Here is a 25,003-nt window from a genome sequence, read left to right on the forward strand (position 1 = left end):
TCCCATGGATGCTCCACCCCCACACATGCCTGTGCAGGTGGGTACAGTCACTCACTGCAGCCACCTGCAAAGGGATCTGTAATCCCTCCTCTAAGTGCATGGCAGATTGCACCAGGGCTTTAAGTGGGATGAAATAAAACATTGGAAGTGGTTTGGGGGGACGGTCTCTCAAAGGGACGTGGCCGATGTAATGAAGGACGTGGCTAAATTCACGTAAGCTAAAAATCTGTGCTTAGCATAGTGTGCCGCCCAACTGGTATTTTGCTGCTTCTTTCTGTCACTGCATCCAGATATATAATACAACAATTAACATTACACCTATAACAAGCCAAGCCTATTGGCTTGGTCAATGGTTGTTAGTTGCACAAGCTAAATAAGCAACAACAATTGCTTTGTTGTATAAAATACTGAGTTCAGAAATGATGGGACTGTGAAAGAACTATAACGAATTCTATTGAAGTTACACCAAAGGCAGTACAGGGTGGTACAGCTACCAAGTTAAGGCTTTTGTTTTCACCCAGAGGGTGAGGGCAAAAATGGAGAGCCTGCTAGGGACCCGTCTCAGCACCTGCTTTTTAGAGCTGCTGGTGCTGAGTACCAGCAGGACCCAGCCCCCTTAAAGCCCTGGTCTGCACTGTGAAACAGAGCAGCTTTGAGGCAGTCTCTCCATTATTTCACTTGAATGCACCGCCTTGAGGGCAGCACGAGTTTGCGGCTGCCCTGTGGGCACTGTATACTCTGTAATCGGGCACACTGTCCCTATTTGCACCCTATGCATAATCAGGCTCCTGGTTTGTAAGAGCAGGGTTGGATTGGTAGGGCATAGCCAGATTGGCCCGCTTAAAGGGGCCAGTGTGTCAGCTGTTTTTGGTCACTTGGTTTTTCAAATGGCAGTCCCAGGGTGCCTCACAGGCCAGTCCAACATTGTCTGAGAGCAAAACTGGGTTGTTACTTTGTTGTGATGTAGTGTTCTTTAAGGAGTGTGTATTCTTAAATTGGCACATGGTTGGGACACACGTTATTGCCATCAGTGCCACACTGCACTCTCATTTCACACTGTATTGTCATGTATGCCATCTTGATTTCCCATGCCAAGCATTATGGCCATCAGTGCCACTTCGTACCACCAGTATTACCTCTGATGCCGTAAGGTATTGCCATGATACACATCATTGCCACCTCTGCCATAGTGGTGGCAATGATGTGTATCATGGCAATGACAAACAATTTTGCAATCAGTACTGTGAAGTACTGTCACCCGAATAGACGCACAGGTGGGGCATAAAGAACAACAGATGGAATATGTACAACACCACACAGGATACTCAGAATAACACAGGATAAAACGAACAGCACACGAGGCACACACTAAGAGTAGCACGTTTTTGAATTTTTTAATGTAAACTTGTAATGCATACTCCACGTACACAGATGATAAACAAAGCAGATCATAGAGCACCTGCCATAAACCATGCATGTACTCTTACATGCCAACACTTTCAGCATACAGCATTTTTCAAACATGTTGTAACGTGGGACATTTAGGGGGTCATTCCGACCCTGGCGGTCCATGACCGCCAGGGCCAGCGGAAGCACCGCCAATAGGCTGGCGGTGCTTCCAGGGCTATTCTGACCGCGGCGGTAAAGCTGCGGTCAGAAAAGGGGAACCGGCGGTTTCCCGCCGGTTTTCCCCTGGCCCAGGGAATCCTCCATGGCGGCGCTGCTTGCAGCGCCACTGTAGGAAGTTGGCTCTGTATGTGCTATTTCAAAGTAAGGAATAGCATGCACAGAGTCCAAGGGTTCCCCTTAGAGGTAAGATAGTGGCAAAAAGAGATAATACTAATGCTCTATTTTGTGGTAGTGTGGTCGAGCAGTAGGCTTATCCAAGGAGTAGTGTTAAGCATTTGTTGTACATACACATAGACAATAAATGAGGTACACACACTCAGAGACAAATCTAGCCAATAGGTTTTGTTATAGAAAAATATCTTTTCTTAGTTTATTTTAAGAACCACAGGTTCAAATTCTACATGTAATATCTCATTCGAAAGGTATTGCAGGTAAGTACTTTAGGAACTTCAAATCATAAAAATTGCATGTATACTTTACAAGTTATTGACAAATAGCTGTTTTAAAAGTGGACACTTAGTGCAATTTTCACAGTTCCTGGGGGAGGTAAGTTTTTGTTAGTTTTACCAGGTAAGTAAGACACTTACAGGGTTCAGTTCTTGGTCCAAGGTAGCCCACCGTTGGGGGTTCAGAGCAACCCCAAAGTCACCACACCAGCAGCTCAGGGCCGGTCAGGTGCAGAGTTCAAAGTGGTGCCCAAAACACATAGGCTAGAATGGAGAGAAGGGGGTGCCCCGGTTCCGGTCTGCTTGCAGGTAAGTACCCGCGTCTTCGGAGGGCAGACCAGGGGGGTTTTGTAGGGCACCGGGGGGGACACAAGCCCACACAGAAATTTCACCCTCAGCAGCGCGGGGGCGGCCGGGTGCAGTGTAGAAACAGGCGTCGGGTTTGTAATGGAAGTCAATGGGAGATCTAGGGATCTCTTCAGCGCTGCAGGCAGGCAAGGGGGGGGTTCCTCGGGGAAACCTCCACTTGATCAAGGGAGAGGGACTCCTGGGGGTCACTCCTCCAGTGAAAGTCCGGTCCTTCAGGTCCTGGGGGCTGCGGGTGCAGGGTCTCTCCCAGGTGTCGGGACTTAGGATTCAAAGAGTCGCGGTCAGGGGAAGCCTCGGGATTCCCTCTGCAGGCGGCGCTGTGGGGGCTCAGGGGGGACAGGTTTTGGTACTCACAGTCTTAGAGTAGTCCTGGGGTCCCTCCTGAGGTGTTGGATCGCCACCAGCCGAGTCGGGGTCGCCGGGTGCAGTGTTGCAAGTCTCACGCTTCTTGCGGGGAGCTTGCATGGTTCTTTAAGGCTGCTGGAAACAAAGTTGCAGCTTTTCTTGGAGCAGGTCCGCTGTCCTCGGGAGTTTCTTGTCTTTTCGAAGCAGGGGCAGTCCTCAGAGGATGTCGAGGTCGCTGGTCCCTTTGGAAGGCGTCGCTGGAGCAGGATCTTTGGAAGGCAGGAGACAGGCCGGTGAGTTTCTGGAGCCAAGGCAGTTGTCGTCTTCTGGTCTTCCGCTGCAGGGGTTTTCAGCTGGGCAGTCCTTCTTCTTGTAGTTGCAGGAATCTAGTTTTCTAGGGTTCAGGGTAGCCCTTAAATACTAAATTTAAGGGCGTGTTTAGGTCTGGGGGGTTAGTAGCCAATGGCTACTAGCCCTGAGGGTGGGTACACCCTCTTTGTGCCTCCTCCCAAGGGGAGGGGGTCACAATCCTAACCCTATTGGGGGAATCCTCCATCTGCAAGATGGAGGATTTCTAAAAGTTAGAGTCACTTCAGCTCAGGACACCTTAGGGGCTGTCCTGACTGGCCAGTGACTCCTCCTTGTTTTTCTCATTATTTTCTCCGGCCTTGCCGCCAAAAGTGGGGCCTGGCCGGAGGGGGCGGGCAACTCCACTAGCTGGAGTGTCCTGCTGGGTTGGCACAAAGGAGGAGAGCCTTTGAGGCTCACCGCCAGGTGTGACAATTCCTGCCTGGGGGAGGTGTTAGCATCTCCACCCAGTGCAGGCTTTGTTACTGGCCTCAGAGTGACAAAGGCACTCTCCCCATGGGGCCAGCAACATGTCTCGGTTTGTGGCAGGCTGCTAAAACTAGCCAGCCTACACAGATAGTCGGTTAAGTTTCAGGGGGCACCTCTAAGGTGCCCTCTGGGGTGTATTTTACAATAAAATGTACACTGGCATCAGTGTGCATTTATTGTGCTGAGAAGTTTGATACCAAACTTCCCAGTTTTCAGTGTAGCCATTATGGTGCTGTGGAGTTCGTGTTTGACAAACTCCCAGACCATATACTCTTATGGCTACCCTGCACTTACAATGTCTAAGGTTTTGTTTAGACACTGTAGGGGTACCATGCTCATGCACTGGTACCCTCACCTATGGTATAGTGCACCCTGCCTTAGGGCTGTAAGGCCTGCTAGAGGGGTGTCTTACCTATACTGCATAGGCAGTGAGAGGCTGGCATGGCACCCTGAGGGGAGTGCCATGTCGACTTACTCGTTTTGTCCTCACTAGCACACACAAGCTGGCAAGCAGGGTGTCTGTGCTGAGTGAGAGGTCTCCAGGGTGGCATAAGACATGCTGCAGCCCTTAGAGACCTTCCTTGGCATCAGGGCCCTTGGTACTAGAAGTACCAGTTACAAGGGACTTATCTGGATGCCAGGGTCTGCCAATTGTGGATACAAAAGTACAGGTTAGGGAAAGAACACTGGTGCTGGGGCCTGGTTAGCAGGCCTCAGCACACTTTCAATTGTAAACATAGCATCAGCAAAGGCAAAAAGTCAGGGGGCAACCATGCCAAGGAGGCATTTCCTTACAGCCACCATGGGGATTCCGACCCCCTTCCCGCCACCCTGTTTCTGGCGGTTTTCACCGCCAGAACCAGGATGGCGGGAACGGGTGTCGTGGGGCCCCTGGGGGCCCCTGCACTGCCCATGCCACTGGCATGGGCAGTGCAGGGGCTCCCTAACAGGGCCCCACAAAGATTTTCACTGTCTGCTTAGCAGACAGTGAAAATCGCGACGGGTGCCACTGCACCCGTCGCACCCCTGCAACTCCGCCGGCTCCATTCGGAGCCGGCTTCCTCGTTGCAGGGGCTTTCCCGCTGGGCCGGCGGGCGGCCTTTTGGCAGTCGCCCGCCGGCCCAGCGGGAAAGTTGGAATGGCCGCCGCGGTCTTTTGACCACGGGGCGGTCATTCGGCGGTGACCGCATGGCGGGCGGCGACCGCCGCCTGCCGCGGTCAGAATGACCGCCTTAATTTCATTGCAACTTAGCAGGTTCCACAATGATAGGGCAGAAGGTGGCTGGTGGTAGCGCGCGTGACACGGATAGGGGGTGTAAGGCCCCAGGAGCCCCACCCTTCAAGGGGACCCCCCACTCAGATATCCGCGAGGCATGGAGCCATAGACGTAAATTCATCAAAATGCCAGAGGTAGCGGAAGTGTCATCACATGCCCTTTGACCTCCAATTTCACCCCTGTACAAATACTTACACATACACAAATCCACACGCACATACACTGACTGACACACTCACCCGCAAGCACACACACAACATGGACTTAAAACATTTTTTATCTACCTCAGCCACCATGGAAGGGCACATTCCAGCTGATTATACTCTATTTTTATTACACCAACACAAAAAATATATTATTATTCACTATTGGTGTAATATTTTTTTTTACAGAAAACAAAGAGAGCGGAAACCCATCTAAAGTCCATAAGGACGACTTGTCCCTGGGCTCCTGCCACTGAATTTGCCACCTCTGAGGCCAGGGGGTCGTATAGACAGTACCAGGGGTAGCAAAGGGTAAGTCATTGTTCGCAAACACACCCCTGGCAACCCCAAATGACGTCAGCCCTCACTTCATTCTTACGGCGGGGGGGAGAGGGGGGGTCGTCATTCTGCGTTACCTCATTGGACCTAGGGTAGGGTGATCAGATTCTGAAAGCCAAAAACCTCTCGATGTAACAGAACATCTCGCAAAAAATAGAAGAAGGACTAATCCAACAATCACCCATGGGGCCCAGAATGACAGCGCTCTTCAATATGGAAATACAGACGCGGCATTAACATAATAAATGAAAAGTCTTGTTTGAAACCCAGCATCAAACATGTTATTCACGTGGCTTTCTAATAGGAAATGCCGGCTGCTTCTGCTGTGCAGCACATAAAACGCGCATTCACTGTTTGGACTCCACCCTCAGTAAAATCCAGGACCTGGCCCAAAACTGCCGCAATCTGCAAGGGCAGCAGGTGAGAAAACGGGACTGTCCCGGAAAACCCGGGACACCTGGTCACCGTCCGGGGTGCACTTGACAGGTATGTACCCCACCCAGAGTACCCCAAGACGCCTATGGACATACTGATGGGCGAGCACTGCTTTGGGAGCTGGGGGCAGGGTGATACCATTGGGTTGTGTGGGGGGAGCTAGACTGGACAGATTTAAGGTGCATCCCAGCCTCACCCCTACCTGCTTAGCACAGGCCGAGCACCCACCTCCCCTATGAGAGGGACGAGCCCCGGGTAGAGAGCAGGCCTTACCTGCGGGCGCATCCGGACCAGGCTGAGGGCCACCTGGCCAAGCATGGAAGCCCGGCCGCCCGGGGATCAGTTACCTGCGGCCCCGGCTACGTGTATCTATAGCGAACCGTAGCCCGGGCCTGAAACCCGAGAAGGAGCCTACCTGAGGGGGAAGGTGCACTCACGGACGGGCCTGCACCGATACAGTTACAGCACTGGCCCTGGCATGGAAGGCAAAAATACACACGCGGGTGTTTCTTCTCTCTGTACCTGCTTCCTGCCCACAAGTGCCGGTACTGAGCACTGCAACCGTGGCAACAAGTGCCAGTACTGTTACATCATAAGCCCTGCAGCCATGGCAACCCACGCCAGTACGGTTCCATCACAGGCATTGCGGCCATGGCAACAAGTGCCAATACTGTGCCATCACAAGCGCTGCAGCCATGGCAACACCTGGAGTACTGTTCCATCACAGGCATTGCAGCCATGGCAACAAGTGCCAATACTGTGCCATCACAATCATTGCAGGCATGGTGACAAATGCCAGGACTCTTCCATCACAATATTGCAACTGTGGCAACAAAGTGCCAGTACTGTTTCATCATAATCACTGCAGCCATGGCAACACCTTCAGTACTGTTCCGTCACATGCATTGCAGCCATGGCAACATGTGTCAGTACTGTTCCATTGCAAGCATTGCAGCCATGGCAACAAGTGCCGGTACTATTCCATCACAAGCACTGCAACCATCGCAACACGTGCTGGTACTGTTCCATCACAAGCATTGCAGCCATGGCTGTCCAATCAAAACAATGCAGTTCTGGTAATAAGTGCCAGTACAGCCCCATCAAAAGCATTGCAGCCCTGGCAACATCTGCAGTACTGTTCCATCACAGGCATTGCGGCCATGGCAACAAGTGCCAATACTGTGCCATCACAAGCGCTGCAGCCATGGCAACACCTGCAGTACTGTTCCATCACAGGCATTGCAGCCATGGCAACAAGTGCCAGTACTGTTTCATCATAAGCGCTACAGCCATGGCAACACCTGCAGTACTGTTCCATCACAGTCATTGCAGCCATGGCAACAAGTGCCAATACTGTGCCATTACAATCATTGCAGGCATGGTGACAAATGCCAGGAGTCTTCCATCACAAAAATTGCAACCGTGGCAACAAAGTGCCAGTACTGTTTCATCATAAGCACTGCAGCCATGGCAACACCTGCAGTACTGTTCCATCACATGCATTGCAGCCATAGCAACATGTGTCGGTACTGTTCCATCGCAAGCACTGCAGCCATGGCAACAAGTGCCGGTACTATTCCATCACAAGCACTGCAACCATCGCAACACGTGCTGGTACTGTTCCATCACAAGCACTGCAGCCATGGCAACAAGTGCCAATACTGTTCCTTCACAAGCAATGCAGCCATGATAACAAATGCAAGTACTATTCCATCACAAGCATTGCAGCCATGATAACAAATGCAAGTACTATTCCATCACAAGCATTGCAGCAATGGCTGTCCAATCAAAACATTGCTGCTCTGGTAACAAGTGCCAGTACTGTCCAATCAAAACAATGCAGCTCTGGTAATAAGTGTCAGTACTGTCCCATCAAAAGCATTGCAGCCCTTGCAACAAGTGCCAGTACTGCACGATCAGAGCAATACAGTAAAAAGTGCCAGTACTGCCCCACCAAAAGCACTGCAGCCATGGCAACAAGTGCCGGTACTGTTCCATCACAAGCATTGCAGTCATGGTGACAAATGCCGGTGCTCCTCCATCACAAGAAATGCAACCGTGGTAACAAAGTGCCAGTACTGTTTCACCATAAGCTCTGCAGCCATGGCAACACATGTCAGTCCTGTTCCATCACATGCATTGCAGCAATGACAACATGTGCCAACACTGTTCCATCACAAGCATTGCAGGCATGGTGACAAATGCCAGTACTCTTCAATCACAAGAATTGTAACTGTGGCAACAAAGTGCCAGTACTGTTTCATCATAAGTGCTACAGCCATGGCAACACCTGCAGTACTGTTCCATCACAGGCATTGCAACTATGGCAACATGTGTCGGTACTGTTCCATCAGAAGCACTGCAGCCATGGCAACAAGTGCCGGTATTGTTCCATCACAAGCACTGCAACCATGGCAACACGTGCCGGTACTGGTCCATCACAAGTACTGCAGCCATGTCAACAAGTGCCAGTACTGTTCCATTACAAGCATTGCAGCCATGGCTGTCCAATCAAAACAATACAGCTCTGGCAACAAGTGCCAGTACTGCTCGATCAAAGCAATGTAGTAAAAAGTGCCAGTACTGCCCCGCCAAAAGCACTGCAGCTGTGGCAACAAGTGCCAGTAAAAGCAATTCAGTTCTGGCAACAAGTGACAGTACTGTCCCATCAAAAACATCGAAATCCCAACCACAAGTGCCAGTACTGTCTGATCAAAGCAATGCAGCCATAGCAACAAGTACTGTCCCATCAAAAGCATCACATCTCTACCAACAAGTGACAGTACTGTCCCATCAAAAGCATGGCAGCTCAGACAACAAGAGACAGTACTGTTCTATCTAAAGCACTGCAGCTTTGACAAGTGCCAGTACTATCCGATCAAAAGCATTGGTGTACCAACAACTAGTTCCACTACTGTCCCATCATAGCATTGCAGCCCTGGCAACCCGTACCAGTACTGTCCCATCAAAAGCATGGCAGCCCTGGCAACAGGTACCAGTACTGTCCCATCAAAAGCATAGCAGCTCTAGCAACATGTGCCAGTACGATCTGTGCAAAGAACACAGACCTGCTAATGACGTCTGTCGTACTTCATAAAAAATGTCAGAATCCTAGTCAGTTGTGCCAGTTAAAGTCAGGGCCACTGGAACGATGCAACGGGGGAGGGTCAAATTGTGTGGAGGGTTGAATAAAAATTATGTGGCAAGAAAATGCATATTATGTAGTATAATGTGGCACATTTTGTTACTGTATTACTTCATTATTTTGTCATTTTCACACAGATTCACACTGTCTTTAAAAATATTTAACCTCATTAGTACCAGTTTAATACCCAAGTGCAGCAATAACCATCAAAAATAGTGAGAAGTCATCGTTTGCAAAAGGGCTTCCACTGCCAGTGAAAACTTGCTGCCCCATTTTTAGGTCTTGGCTGTAGACAGCACACGCGCTGTCTCCAAGAGACATGCTGTGTCTAGTTTTGTGGGCTGTAGCCCACGTATAGGCTTCTCATTTGCTGGCTCCATCATCGATCTCCTATTCTTTCTCCCCATTCATTCATAGCATACATTTGTCATGCGCCTTCCTTTGTTTACTACTCCTAAGAGCAGGGACCAAATACACTATCCCTCCTTTTCTGAGCCTTTTAGGAACTTCTTTTTTCTTTGTTAACGAGCCCTTCTCAGGAGCGCTGCAGTTTTCATTCGTTCCAGCGCTGAGCAATGTTTTTTTTTTTTCATTTGCCCTGTCCATCACTGGCGGCGCAAGGGGAAGGGCACGGGCAACGGGTTGCGGTGCCAGGGTGGTTTCGGTGTGCAAGTGCTTCACACAGCATTTTTTGTTTTATCGCACAAAAATACAAGGGGGTGCAATAGCAGCTTCTCCCCGAACCCCGGTCTCGCTCCACATCTGCTGCTGCTGGTCAAATGTTTATAAAGCTACTGCTGTGGTTTGCTTTTTCCTTTAGGGGTAGAGCATTTACTATGCTCCGCCCATACTAAGTCCAGCTGCCCGACCTCCGCTTGCCGTCGCCTTGCGGCACCCTTTACAGCAAACTCATCAGCTGGGATAGGGACCCTATGTCGGCACCAGATTCCCATAAAGCTCCGGGCAGTATTTATTACATGCGCAGTGCAACAAAACTCCAAAGGCCTTGGAGTGCTGGGTTTTCTAGCATCAAGGCTGACTGGGCATGGGCCTGGTGCTGCAGCGGATGGCCCTTGAGCTTCTCAGGGACTGTACAGTGCTCAGCAGCAACAAAGTCCTGGTGGCTCAGTGCTTGGTATACGAGGAGTGACAGGGAGCTGTGGCAAGAGCCAGCTTCTCTCTACTGTCAGTGCGCAGCCTGTTGAAGGTACACATGTAAACAGTGACAACAGGCCGCAGCAGCCACAGAGGGCACCTCACTTCACAACATCAGTGGCTCCCCATGCCAGTGTGTCAGTAATGAGCCCTCCAGTCCCAACCACAGAGCTAAGAAGGTCCAAATCACCAGCAGCCACTTTGGCACCAGTAGGCCCTTCTGCCCCAACTATAAAGGGGTGCTCTGCACCCCCACTAGGTAGCAGTTACTTCCAGAAGGCTGCTCAGCACAGCTCCAAGTCACTCACATATCCTACAGGGGCAGTCAGCAGTGCAGGCATCAACAGTTCAAACATGACTATTCCACTGAGTCCTACAAGTGCATCTCCCGCCGCTTCAAGCCAACTTAATGTATGGCGCTGACCAGTCCTCTTTCCATCTTCAGAGTCCCACAAGCTCACATAGCAGCCATTACACAAAATGGGCACTGTGGCTCAGCTGAACCTATGTTTATATAGAATGCTGACTGCGCAAGGTGCCCTTACACACCACCGTTAGTAGCACACGTTGTTAACCACAGACCCGTCTGTAACTCACTGTAAACTAGACTCTCGAATGCAGCCTAAAAGCTGAGCAGGGGCTTCACTCTGCACCCCTCAACGTCTCTTTTAACGATGCCAACCCTGTGCCCTGCCTCCGTAGTGACCAATGAGGCCCCCCCTGCGCGCCGGTACCTACCACATGTCCCTGCATGGGTGGGGTGTTCAAGGTCCTGCTGCTGGTGGCATGCGGCAGAGCTCAGCTGCACATGTCCTGCCCATCACTGTCGCCATCATCGAGGCGCCTGATGGCGACTCCGAGAATACTTGCATTGTGCAGTGTTATAAGCATATGAGAAGTCAAGGGAAAACCATAAGAACAAACTGTCATCCAAAATAATAAGGAAACAATCTGACATTCATGAACCTTGTAAATATTGTATTATACATAATACCGTCATTTATGTTAAGATATGTTAAGAGCGTTTATTGTAAATATATATACAATGGTACGCTCCTGCTTACCTTGGAATGTTGGTCAATGGACTAGCTGGGAGCTTGCTCTGGAATGTTGAGGAGGCTCGAGGTGTTTTCGTTGTGAGGAGTCCATGGAATAAACAGCTGATCTTACCTTGTCTGAGTGGTTACTACAGACTTAATTTGGCGACGAGGGTGGGATCCTGCTGAATAGGCTGCGCAGGGGGCAGTTGGACTCCTCACCCCTGGTTCCAGTGATGACTTCCTTGGCTGGATGTGATTCTCCAAACCGCCTGTGATCATTTAGAACGGAGCTGAAGGCACCTAATTTCCACCTTCAGGAGCAATGCGTGGAGGCACGGTACTGTGTTATTCATTCTGAGCCAGCGTGTTGTGAAAGATCATCCTTGCGTGACGTTTAGTGAACAGCGAGTGGTGGCCCAGCATAGCCGTGATCGTCGGCACTGTGAAGCGCTTCCTGTGAAGTGTATACGGCGCCGTGCCACGCGGACGGATTGATGCTGTTTCTCAGTGCGGAAAGCCCGTACAGTTCTGCGGCTAGACGATTGTGCTGAGCAGCAAGAGGTGACGTGGGCGGTGAAGGAGGAGGTTCCTGGGTGGAGCCGGGGCTTTATGAATGTGTTCACAGGAATTCAAAGGCACAGTAGGAGGCGTGCCTTGACGACCGGAGGCGTGTTTTACCGGCGCCTAGAGAGAACATAGAGCCTTTGAAGTGGTTACGACGCTGATAACTGGTTGTTCCCATTTCTCCTTTACACGCGCGCTATAATCACCATAAGGAGGTGTGTTTCAACTGCCCCCCGGGGTGTGTTCCGACTTATAAAACTGTTGTGGTTGATCTGTGGGCTAGAGACACTTAGAGGCTCATGTTAATTAATGCAACTATACTAAGTATTAAGGGAAAAAAAAGAAAATATATATATACGATACAGATATTTTAAGACTTAAATTCACAATAATACAAGATACAACTAGCTTATAATCACAAGTGTATAATTTTCATAATTCTAAATTCATTGAGGAGTATTGTCTATGTGTACATTTGAGACAATTTTGTGAACATGGTTCTTATTTTGGGTGTTCTTTACGATTGATGTCAATATGGCTGCTGCCAGCATGTCACAACCCCCTCCATTCCTAAATGAAGTAGGAGAACCCAGTCTGCTCTTGAAGGACTGGATAAAATCGTATGAATCATATTTAATAGCAATTCGTGTGGAGAAATTCTCACCATTAAGGAAACAGCATATCTTACTACACGCAGCCTCCTCAACAAAGCACAAACCAGCTGCCCCCGGGTCCTGCTATACCATCCGGTAAGTGAAACTGTAATCCCTGGAGCCTTCCTGAGTTTTTAATTTGGGCACACCATTCTGCGTTTCATATTTGTGTTGTTGATACGTATACAAGAATCATTATTTTGGGGGAAAAACTTTCTAGACTTTTTCATATTGTGAAACTAAGCTTAGATGCAAATAGATTATTAATTTCTAAGTGGTTTCAGAATTTAGGGCCCATAGTGAGATCCTAAAGAAAACAAAGCATCTAAAGATGGCGTCACATTCAGGGCCCTGCTGGTGAAGCTAAGCTTTGCGGCGGAGTGGCACTGAGAGCCGCACTCTCTATCTCTGCCCTCAGTCACTTGTACACTCATCTCTGCCTTGTGGAGAGTAGCGCTTACCTTTCACAGTTAAGGGCCCCCTATTGTATGTGGAGTGCACTCTGCCTATCACTGTTGTGTGTCTGGGGAGGTATGTGGTGTGTCTTACTCTGCATTAGCATGCATGCTCCCCGTTCCATGGATGGGCGCATGCATCCTACCTCTCTTGTTTGTACACCCATCATCATGCACACGTGGCCTTCCCGGGGCACTGGGCTCTGCCGGTCTGTGTTTGTGCCGCAACGCCCCTTTTGCCATCTTGTAATTAGGCACTCCCATTGCCAAGACCCACTGGCTATGCAAATGCCCGCTAGTAACGTTTGATCGATTTGAGATAAGAACATTTTGTTTAACTCTTCAGATTATGAAGATGATGCTGTATTATGTGGCAAAATCTCGATATTCTAGCGGCCTGGGGTCTTGTTCATTATTGGTGTGTGTAAAAGCAGTGCCAGAAAAGTGATCACACCAGCTCCTGAACGCATCTGGTGAACTAGTTTCGCGACACCCCAGAACCTCTCTAGGAGTGACGTGAGCAGTTTGTAATATACATGGAGAAAATTGATTCATTTTATGTCACAAATTTTCATTAATGTCTAAAATTCATTGTAAAGAAATGGCTCCCTGTTGCAGTTACCCCCCACTTTTTGCCTGATACTGATGCTGACTTGACTGAGAAGTGTGCTGGGACCCTGCTAACCAGGCCCCAGCACCAGTGTTCTTTCACCTAAAATGTACCATTGTCTCCACAATTGGCACAACCCTGGCACCTAGGTAAGTCCCTTGTAACTGGTACCCCTGGTACCAAGGGCCCTGATGCCAGGGAAGGTCTCTAAGGGCTGCAGCATGTCTTATGCCACCCTAGGGACCCCTCACTCAGCACAGACACACTGCTTGCCAGCTTGTGTGTGCTGGTGGGGAGAAAATGACTAAGTCGACATGGCACTCCCCTCAGGGTGCCATGCCAACCTCACACTGTCTGTGGCATAGGTAAGTCACCCCTCTAGCAGGCCTCACAGCCCTAAGGCAGGGTGCACTATACCACAGGTGAGGGCCTAGGTGCATGAGCACTATGCCCCTACAGTGTCTAAGCCAAACTTTAGACATTGTAAGTGCAGGGTAGCCATAAGAGTATATGGTCTGGGAGTCTGTCAAAAACGAACTCCACAGCTCCATAATGGCTACACCGAATACTGGGAAGTTTAGTATCAAACTTCTCAGAATAATAAACCCACACTGATGCCAGTGTTGGATTTATTAAAAAATGCACACAGAGGGCATCTTAGAGATACCCCCTGTATTTTACCCAATTGTTCAGTGCAGGACTGACTGGTCTGTGCCAGCCTGCTGCTGAGAGACGAGTTTCTTACCCCATGCGGTGAGAGCCTTTGTGCTCTCTGAGGACAGAAACAAAGCCTGCTCTGGGTGGAGGTGCTTCACACCTCCCCCCTGCAGGAACTGTAACACCTAGCAGTGAGCTTCAAAGGCTCAAGCTTCGTGTTACAATGCCCCAAGGCACTCCAGCTAGTGGAGATGCCCGCCCCCTGGACCCAGCCCCCACTTTTGGCAGCAAGTCCAGGAGAGATAATGAGAAAAACAAGGAGGAGTCACTGGCCAGTCAGGACAGCCCCTAAAGTGTCCTGAGCTGAGGTGACTCTGACTTTTAGAAATCCTCCATCTTGCAGATGGAGGATTCGCCCAATAGGATTAGGGATGTGCCCCCCTCCACTCAGGGAGGAGGCACAAAGAGGGTGTACCCACCCTCAGGGCTAGTAGCTATTGGCTACTAACCCCCCAGACCTAAACACGCCCTTAAATTTAGTATTTAAGGGCTCCCCAGAACCAAGGAACTCAGATTCCTGCAACCTAAGAAGAAGAAGACTGCTGAGCTGAAAAACCCTGCAGAGAAGACGGAGACACCAACTGCTTTGGCCCCAGCTCTGCCGGCCTGTCTCCCCCCTTCTGAAGAAACTGCTCCAGCGACGCTTTCCCCAGGACCAGCAACCTCTGAATCCTCAGAGGACTGCCCTGCTCTAGAAGGACCAAGAAACTCCCGAGAACAGCGGCCCTGTTCAACCAAGACTGCAACTTTGTTTCCAAAGGAGCAACTTAAAGACAACTGCGTTTCCCGCCAGAAGCGTGAGACTTGCAACTCTGCACCCGACGCCCCCGACTCGACTGGTGAAGAAACAATGCTACAGGGAGGTCCCCCAGGCGACTCCAAGACTGTGAGTAACCAAAGTTGTCCCCCCTGAGCCCCCACAGCGACGCCTGCAGAGGGAATCCCGAGGCTCCCCCTGACCGCGACTGTCTGATTCCCAGATCCCGACACCTGGAAAAGACCCTGCACCCGCAGCCCCCAGGACCTGAAGGATCGGAACTCCAGTGCAGGAGTGACCCCCAGGAGGCCCTCTCCCTTGCCCAGGTGGTGGCTACCCCGAGGAGCCCCCCCTTGCCTGCCTGCACTGCTGAAGAGACCCCTTGGTCTCCCATTGATTCCTATTACAAACCTGACGCTTGTTTGCACACTGCACCTGGCCGCCCCCGCGCTGCTGAGGGTGTACTTTCTGTGTGGACTTGTGTCCCCCCCGGTGCCCTACAAAACCCCCCTGGTCTGCCCTCCGAAGACGCGGGTACTTACCTGCTGGCAGACTGGAACCGGGGCATCCCCTTCTCTATTGAAGCCTATGTGTTTTGGGCACCACTTTGAACTCTGCACCTGACCGGCCCTGAGCTGCTGGTGTGGTAACTTTGGGGTTGCTCTGAACCCCCAACGGTGGGCTACCTTGGACCCAAACTTGAACCCCGTAGGTGGTATACTTACCTGCAAAAACTAACTAACTCTTACTCCCCCTAGGAACTGTGAAAATTGCACTGTGTCTAGTTTTAAAATAGCTATATGTGATTTATTTGAAAACTGTGTGTGCTATTTTGATTATTCAAAGTTCCTAAAGTACCTACCTGTAATACCTTCCATTTAAGGTATTACATGTAAAACTTTAACCTGTGGTTCTTAAAATAAACTAAGAAAAGATATTTTTCTATACAAAAACCTATTGGCCTGGAATTGTCTTTGAGTGTGTGTTCCTCATTTATTGCTTGTGTATATACAACAAATGCTTAACACTACTCCTTTGATAAGCCTACTGCTCGACCACACTACCACAAAATAGAGCATTGGTATTATATCTTTTTGCCACTATCTTACCTCTAAGGGGAACCCTTGGACTCTGTGCCTACTATTCCTTACTTTGAAATAGCGCATACAGAGCCAACTTCCTACATTCATGTTTTAGAGTCAATCATGATGCAGAAACTAATGTCACGGTCGAACAAAACAAAGCACTGGCTAAGTCAATAACTCTAGCTTTCATTTTGAGATCTATCGTAAACATTTATTGGCGAAGTCAACAGTCTGTTCTTGACAAGCTGGTGCGATGGTTCATTTCAAGTTTTTCCACGAAGATAAAGAAAAAACATGTCACCTCATCAAGGCCACCCTATGCTTGCACAAAAATGTGAATTTAAAAAATAGTCACCAATGTGGCTGTTTTGTTAGTGATGTTTTTCAGCTGCACCATGCATTTTATTATTATTGTTGTTGTGATGCTTTTGACGAAAGGGAAAGAGAGAAGGTCTCCTGTGATGTGGAGCTAAGCAAAGAACTGAATTCCAAACAAGAAATAGGCCTCTGTCCTCAGTGCCTGTTACCTGGAAGAAATGTAAATGTGAGCAACCGGTTAATCTGCGAACGGAGAGGCTGCTTGGAAGCCAGTTTTGATTTGAATTAATGGCGTCACCTTAAGTTATATTACAACCAGGGGTGTAACGCAGGCGTATGAGGGCCACCAAACTATTTGAGGCCCTTAAGTCCACCAGGGGCCTCCACGGAGCCGAAGATGAATGAATATCTGTGAAATATGGGACCCTCAGGGCTCCTCATCACATTCTGCAGGGGCCCCATCATTTTTGTTACGCCACTGGATGACAAAGATTTGGGGCCTGATTTACATTTCTGTAGACGGGTTACTCTGTCACAATGGTGATGAATATCCTCTGCACCGAAATATAAATCCCATTACCTCCTATGGGATTTATATTTCAGTGGATGGGATTTCCATCACCGTTGTGGAGGAGTCACCTGTCTGCTGAAATGTAAACCAGGCCCTTATTCCGTAATTGAAGGGTGTTATCACCCGAGTTCCTCAAGTGCGTGCTTCTAATGGACACATAAAAATGTTTGCACTGTGTGCAATCGGATTGAGTATTCCTAAAAACCTATGTTTTGAAAGAACTCTTTTTTTAAATCTAAATTCTTTTTTTAATTTGTGGCAGACTAATAATGTGTGTAATGAAACTTTCAAATAGATATATACATTTTCACAGTGCTTTCTGTCACAGACTGGCACCTCGATGCACCACAAATATGCCAGTCAATAGTCCCCACTTCACTGACCAGGATTACATTCTGTGGCATCTCCCATCTTCTGTTTGTCCCTCCTATGGAGCATAGCCCCTTTACCATCCTTTTACTTTGTTGACTTGAATGCTTCCACTGCTCACTTTTAAGAAACTCAGTTTTTCTTTATTGTTAAGCACTCCACAAGAGGGGGTGTGGTTTCCAGCTCTCTCTTTGGTGGGCTTTCCCTCCGCCATACCCGTTGCCCCCGCGTTTGGTGCTGCTCTTTTCTGAATGTGCTTCCTGGACATTCTCGCCCGCAAAATACCCCATCCTCTGCGATTTGTGTTGCTCTCTCCCTTGCCTGCTTCTTTCCATGCTCCACGTTTCTCTATGCCTCAAATGCTTCCTCCATCCCCAAAACACTTAATGCATCCCTGTGATCCGTGTTGCTCTATCCCGCATGTTTTTTCCATTGCAAACACCTGCTGCATCCCATGTTGTTCTCTCCATCATGTGCTTTCAACCTCTCCCTAAAAATAGCACAGGCAAAGATACTAGGTCCAAAAGGCTACACCTATTGGCTCAGTTAAAGGACAATTAGTCAATTTTTTTCTCAGTTCTGTCATGGTTGTGAGAAATGTGCCAGAGGCCATGCTAGACACTCACCCCTTGAATGGCAGGCATAACCCATATCAAGTGATAAAATATGCCATATCCGTTGGTTGTGCCTTCAAATGTCGGCAAAAAGAAACAAGCATTGGCAAAGACAATAGGTCTCGCCTATACAAGAGCTATTGGCTTTGGCAATGTGTTTTTGCTATATTGTACATCAGCGTGGCTGCTGTTCCACATCACTAAAAGATAGTGGTGTAGAGGGGAGTGAAGTGTTGTGGAGTGGAGTAGAGGGGAGTAGAGTGTGGTAGAGTTTAGACGAGGAGAGTAGAGTCCAGTGCTTCAGAGGCAGAGAGCATCTTGGCGTGGAGTGACGTGGGTTGGAATAGGGTGGAGTGGCTTGGAGTGGACTGAGGTAGTGGGGTGGATTGGATTGGAGCGAAATGGGGTGGATTGAAATTCAGTGAGGTGGATGGGAGTGTGTTGATTACATGGATGGATTTGACTGAAGCGGTAAGGCTGAGTTCGGTGGCTTGGATTGGGGTGGTTTTGAGTTGGGTGAATTGGAGTGGGGTGAATTAGACTCGAGTGGGGTTGATTGGAGTGGAGTGGAGTAGATTCAACTGTAGTGGATGGGTTGGAGTGGGGTGGGATGGACTGGACTGGAGTGGGCTGGATGGATTAGAGTGGGGTGGATTGAACTGAGGCTGGGGTGGATTGGATTGGGGTAGAGTGGGGTGGATTAGAGTAGAGTGGGGTGGATTGACTAAGGTAGATTGGAGTGGGGTTGGGTGGACTGGAGTGGGGTGGATTGGACTGGAATGGAGTGGGGATTGGACTGGAGTGAATTGGATTGGGATGGAATTGAGTGGGTTGGAATGGAGTGGGGTGGATTAGATTGAGGTGGACTTGATTGGATTTAGGTGGATTGGTTTGAGGTGCAGTAGTTCAGAGTGGGTAGGGGTGGAGGGATTGGAGTGGAATGGATTTTTTGCAGTGGGTTGGATTAGAGTGAATAGGAAGTGAGTGGGGTGGACTGGAGTGGGGTGGACCGGCGTAGAGTGGGTTAGATTGCAGTGGGTGGAGTTGGGTGGATTGGAGTGGGATGGATTGGATTTGGGGGGGTTGGGTTGAGGTGGTTTAGAGTGGAGTGGATTGAACAGGAGTGGGGTGGATTAAGGTAGGCTGTATTGGATTGCAGTGGGGTGGGTTAAGGTGAATTGAATTGGAGAGGAATGGATTGGAGTGGAGTGAATAGAATGGGGTGGACCGAACTGTGATGGTGTGATTGGACTGCGGTAGAGTAGGGCGGATTGGAGTAGAGTGGGGTGGACTGGGTTGGTGGGGTAGGGTGGATTAGGGTGGTGTGGATTGGATTAGAGTGGGATGGATTGGACTAGAGTGGGGTGAATTGGATTGGACTGGGAAGAATTAGATTGGTGTGGAGTGTCGTGGATTGGATTGGTGTGGTGTGGGTGGACTTGATCAGAGTGGGGTGAATTAAGGCGGTGCGGGGTGTATTGGTTTGGAGTGGGGTGGATTAAGGTGAACTGGATCGGGCTGGGGAGGATTAAAGTGGATTGGATTGGAGTGGGATGGACTGGAATAAGATCGGTGGATTGGAACAGGGTGGATTGGGTTAGATTGGATTGGGGTGGGTTGGATTATGGAATTCCTTGGATTGGAGTTGGATGTTTTGTATTGGAATGTGGTTTATTGGAGTGGGATGGGTTGGATTGGAGTAGGGTGAGTCAGACTGTAATTGAGTGGGTTCAATTGTGTTGAATGGAGTGGAATAGACTGGATTGGATTGGAGTAGGGTAGATATAATTGGGCTGGATTAGTGTGGATTGGTCTAGATTGGGGTAGATTGCTGTGGATTGGAGTAGGGTGAATTGGGATGGAGTCGGTGGGCTGGATTGGGGTGAGGTAGAATGGATTGGAACGGGGCTGTCTGGAGTGGGGCGGACTGGAGTGGGGCAGATTGGTTTGGAGTGGGGCAGATTATTTTGGATTGATGTGGGGCAAACTGGAGTGGGGGAGTTTGTTTTGGGTTGGAGTGGGGCAGAATTTTTTGGATTGGAGTGGGGCAGATTGTTCTGGAATGGAGTGGGACAGATTGTTTTGGATTGGGATGTGGTAGATTGTTTTGGATTAGAGCGGGGCAGATTTGAGTGTGGCAGGCAGATTTGGAGTGTGGCAGATTGTTTTGGATTCAAGTGGGGCAGACTTTTTTGGATTGGAGTCTGGCAGATTATTTTGGACTGGTGTGGGGCAGGTTTGAATGGGGCAGATTGTTTTGGTTTGCAGTTGGGCAGATTGTTTTGGAGTTGGGCAGATTGTTTTGGATTGGATTGAGGCAGACTGTTTTGGGTTGGAGTGGGGCAGATTGTTTTGGTTAGCAGTGGGGCAGATTGTTTTTGAATGTTGTGGGGCAGATCGGTTTGACGCAAATAGTTTCGGACTGGAGACTGGAGTAGGGTAGATTAGCATGGATTAGAACGGGGCAGATTGTTTTGGACTGGAGTGGAGCATATTGTTTTGGATTGGAGTGGGGCACACAGTTTTAGATTGGAATGGGACAAATTGTTTTGGATTGCAGTGGTGCAGATAGTTTTGTACTGGAGTGGGGCAGATTATTTCGGATTGTACTGGGAGAGATTGGAGTGGGGCAGATCGTTTTGAATTGTAGCAAGGCAGATTTTTTGGATTGTATTAGGGACGATTTTCTGGATTGTAGTGGGGCAGATTGTTTTGGATTGGAGTGGAGCAGATGGTTTTGGATTAGAATACAGCAGACTTTTCTGGATTGGAGTGGGACAGATTGGGGTGGGGAAGATTGCTTTGGATTGGAGTGTGCCAGATTATTTTGGATTGTATTAGGCACATTGTTCTGGATTAGAGTGGGCCAGATCGGAGTGGGGCATATTGGAGTGGGGCAGATTGGAGCTTTGTTGATTGAGGTGAGGTGGACTGGATTAGAGTGGGGTGGATTAGATTGGGGTAGATTGGGGGGGGTGAACTGTTTTGGACTGGAGTGGGGAAGTTTGTTTTGGATTTGAGTGGGGCAGACTGGAGTGGGGCAGATTGTTTTTCATTGAATGGGGCAGATTAGTTTGGATTGGAGAGGTGCAGATAGTTTTGAATTGGAATGGGGTATATTGTTTTGGATTGTACTGGAACATGTTGGAGTGGAGTGGGTTGAGGTGGGACACAGTGGAGTGGATCGGTGAGGTGGACTATACTAGAGTGGGCTGGACTGGATTGGAGATGGGCAGATTGGATTGAAGCGGGCAGATAGTAGGGGGCAGCCTGCTTTGGATTTGAGTGGGACAGACGGAAGTGGGGGTAGATTATCATGGATTGGAGTGGGGCAGATTGTATTGGACTGGAGTGTGGTAGATTGGAGTGGGGCAGATTATTTTGGATTGGAGTGGGACAGGTTATATTGGACTGGAGTGGGGCAGATTTTTTGCACTGGAGTAGGGCAAATTGTTTTGATTGACATGGAGCAGATTGTTTTGGATTGGAGAGGGGGAAAATGTTTTAATTGGAGTGGGGCAGATTGGAGTGAGCCTGATTGTTTTGGATTGAAAAGGGATAGATTGTTTGAACTGGGGTGGGGCAAACTGGAGTGGGACAGGATAGTTTGGAATGAGTGGGGAAGATTGTTTTGGTTTGGAGTGGGGCAGATTATTTTGGATTGAGTGGGGAAGACTGTTTTGGATTCGAGCGTAGCAGATTGTTTTGGATTTGAGTGAGGCAGATTTGAGTGGGACAGATTTTTTGGGATTGGAGTGGGTCAGATTGTGTTTGATTGGAGTGTGACAGATTGGTTTGGGGCAGATTGTCTTGGATTGGAGAGGGGCAGACTGGAATGGAGTAGACTATCATGGATGGAGTGGGGCACATTATTTGGACTGGAGGGGGGCAGATGGTTTTGGATTTGAGTGTAGCAGATTGGAGTGTGGCTGGTTGTTTTGGATTGGAGTGGCGCAGATTGTTTTGGATTGAAGGAGGGGAAATTTGAGTGGAGCAGATTGTTTTAGTTTTCAGTGGGGCAGATTGTTTTGGATTGGAGTGGGACAGGTTGTTGTGGTTAGCAGTGGTGCAGGTTGTTTTTGACTGAAGTGGAACATATTGGTTTGTGGCAGATTGTTTTGGATTGGAGTGGGGAAAACTAAAGTGGGGTAGATTGTCATGGATTGGAGTAGGGTAGACTGTTTTGGATTGGAGTGGGGTAGATTATTTGGATTGGAGTGGGACAGATGGTTTTGGATGGAGTGTGGCAGATTGGAGTGGAGCAGTTTGTTTTGGATACGTAGGTCTACCTACACTATGAATGAGTTTATGCAGAAGTCCAAAAAAACAATTGCTTTCTGGAATTTAAGTGTTTATCACTACTCCTTAACTCAATGGCACCAATTATATTAATCAGCTTGCTAGGGGTACGATGCCTTGTATGGATGCAGAAATAACAAGTGAAACCTGCGAGTTTTCAAATTTATGCTTTGTATATTGTGTGCTGCTACTGTAGTTAGTGCATAATTCCCGTTAGCTATTTCACCAGGACGGGACCTTGTGACATACATGTCAAAAAAGCATTTTTGCAACAAATACGTTAAATCAATATACTATATTATAAATAATACAAGCCTGTGATGACATGGTGACTGCCAGCATTGCTCTATAGCAAGCGTGGTAATCCTTCAAGCTATTTTACATTGATTCAAAACTGTGACAAGAGTTTAAACGAGTGCATTAAACACCTGAGTTTTCTTACATATTATATACAGCAATTTACTACAGCTGTCTATCTTAAAAAGGAGATTGGTTGCGACCAATAGATCTAGTTTAACTTTAATCCCATTTCCTCATGAATGTGTTTGAAAACAGACTTTGTAAAACTAATGCATACAAACTGGTGAAGACTGTTGGCACACGTACGAACATTTACAGGACAGGAAGATGTGAAAAATAAAGCTGAGAGTTTTTATGGCCCTATCAACTTGCATTCTAGTCGAGAAACTTTTAAGTCAGAAGAGGGTAAAACAACCGAAATCGAGATTGTTGGAATACATGGTTTTGAATAGTGTGTGTGCGCCATGTTATGGTCAGGCGGAACATCACTTTTAATCAAATCCCATGAGCGTCTATGGCTTCCGCCTGATTCTAAAATGGCGCCCGTGCTCCGAAGTGTAAGTACTAAGTGGTAGAGATGGAGAGGTACCAAGTCGGGGGCAGACAGGGTGAGCCGGTTATGTTCAATTCTCTTATACAGCGAGGAGCACGAGGCGACGTTTGTCGGTATCTAGGAAAGCTGTGACACGTGAAAGGTAGCAGTGTGTCCTTCTCAGTAGTTACTGTAAGAGGGCTCCCACGACAGCCCAATGGTTGCGCCCAGAACGTCTCAAAGGTACACTTTTTAAACGTGTATTTGTGGATGTAGTAATGCGCAGTCACTCCTGCAATAAGTGGGAAGATCTTGATTTTGGATTGTTCATTACAATTTTAAAGTAATTTATCTTCATTTCTTTTAGCGGGGGTCACCTGCTTAAACAGCAGACTCCGCCCAGGTTGTGGGTTGACAGATTTTAGCAAGACTGTACCCAGCAGTCATATTGACATTGAATTAGGAATCTGAAAGCTCAGTTCGCCAATGTACCGGGAATTGATAAGGTTATCAGTAGGATTAGTTATACGACTTTGGTGTACGTTTAAAAAAAATGCCTGTGAAGTTAACATTAAAAACAGGTACAGTACAGTTATAGTTATGAATTAAAATGAAAAAAACCTCTTAAGTTCACTAATTATGGTTAGCTCTGGAAAACTATAACCACACTCACCAAATGCAATGCTTATTAACCTCACAATGTTTATAACAACAATAGACTTGACCTTCACACACATCTTTCAATTTAAATTTCAACATTCACACAAGGAGAGAATACTGTATAAACAGTCATATCACTTTTCATGTTAATTGTAACGTAATTATAAACCTGTACTTGTCTGGCCACACCCGCTGTGGAAACGTTTTCATGCAGAGCTACAGACAGATTGTATGTTAGGGTTAAATGGTGCTGTTGTTTAGATGTGGAACCTCCTTGATGTTTTTGAGAAGCTGCAAATTGTTCAAGAGTGTACATTCTAGGGGCGATCATTTATGCATGTGTTAACTCAGTGGGATTTTAAGCATGGCTGTAAAGTTGTATGTCAGCAAGGTCCAAAAAATATTTTGTAAAATTGAGGTTTTTCCACTGCACATTGCCGAAAGTGTCTTATCATCGACTATTGCATACATGTCAACATTTTGTTTATGAACTGTGAGTCTTATGACTTTTAGGCAGGTGTTCCAATTAAGGCAAATTAACCTTTTTTTTGTTGGTGACAAACTTTAAAAGGCGTTTGATCCCATTCAAATCTGTAGGGGCTATTAGTTTCCTAAGCAAAGGAATACAAATAACAAGCATTGACAAAGCCTGTAGGCCTCGCCTTTGTAAGTGACAAGCTGTTGTATATGCCAATGTTTGACTGTAAAGTATTGTAAGTGCACAGTGTGGTCTGATGAGTGTTCAAGCTGTACACATGTATAAATGGCATTACCAGTGCAGGGCTAATCATGTTAAATGATGGAATAAAAGATTTGTTGCATCTCCCAGAGCAACTCTTCGATTTATGAACACATCCAACGGGATGCTGAACAGGGCCTGTTAAACAGCCCAATGGTGAATTTAAAACAAGCAGGGCACCTTGGACTGCTAATGTGATGGACAGTACCTGGAAATGAAGCTATCAAAAGCGTTGCTTGTTTAATTCACAGCCATGTGTAAGACAAGCCCTCAGATTTGTTATTTAATAATAAACACAATGGATAGATAAGGAAAGCCTAACAGCAAGCGTGGTAAATAAACCCCTACTTTGAGAATGAAGGCAGAATTGTGGAGGGACTGATATACAGGGAGTAGAATCTAAACACCATTTTTTTTTCTACCTGCACAAATTGTCGTTTGCTGCAGCGATCAACAAACTTTTCCCCTTCTCAATATCCCTGTTGGGTTTTAAGAGGATTTTAATGTCAGGAAATCAGTTAGGTCTACAGATGCGAGCACA

General features: G+C 47.9%; 1 protein-coding gene across 3 annotated transcripts in view; it reads left to right on the forward strand.

The window, feature by feature from the left end:
* The window catches only part of ZDHHC4 (zinc finger DHHC-type palmitoyltransferase 4), a 57,086-nt gene that overhangs the window by 15,023 nt on the left and 17,060 nt on the right, over window positions 1-25,003 (forward strand). The window contains exon 1 of one of the 3 annotated variants that reach the window (XM_069209717.1): window positions 23,046-23,088. The exons of 1 other annotated variant lie outside the window; for it this stretch is intronic. The gene's annotated coding sequence lies outside the window, so the exon portion shown is untranslated. Of the gene's footprint in view, window positions 1-23,045; window positions 23,307-25,003 lie in introns of those variants that run through there. One more of the 3 variants, XM_069209716.1, reaches the window with a different exon arrangement.

The sequence above is a fragment of the Pleurodeles waltl genome, chromosome 10, assembly GCF_031143425.1.
Source record: "Pleurodeles waltl isolate 20211129_DDA chromosome 10, aPleWal1.hap1.20221129, whole genome shotgun sequence".
NCBI lineage: Eukaryota > Metazoa > Chordata > Amphibia > Caudata > Salamandridae > Pleurodeles > Pleurodeles waltl.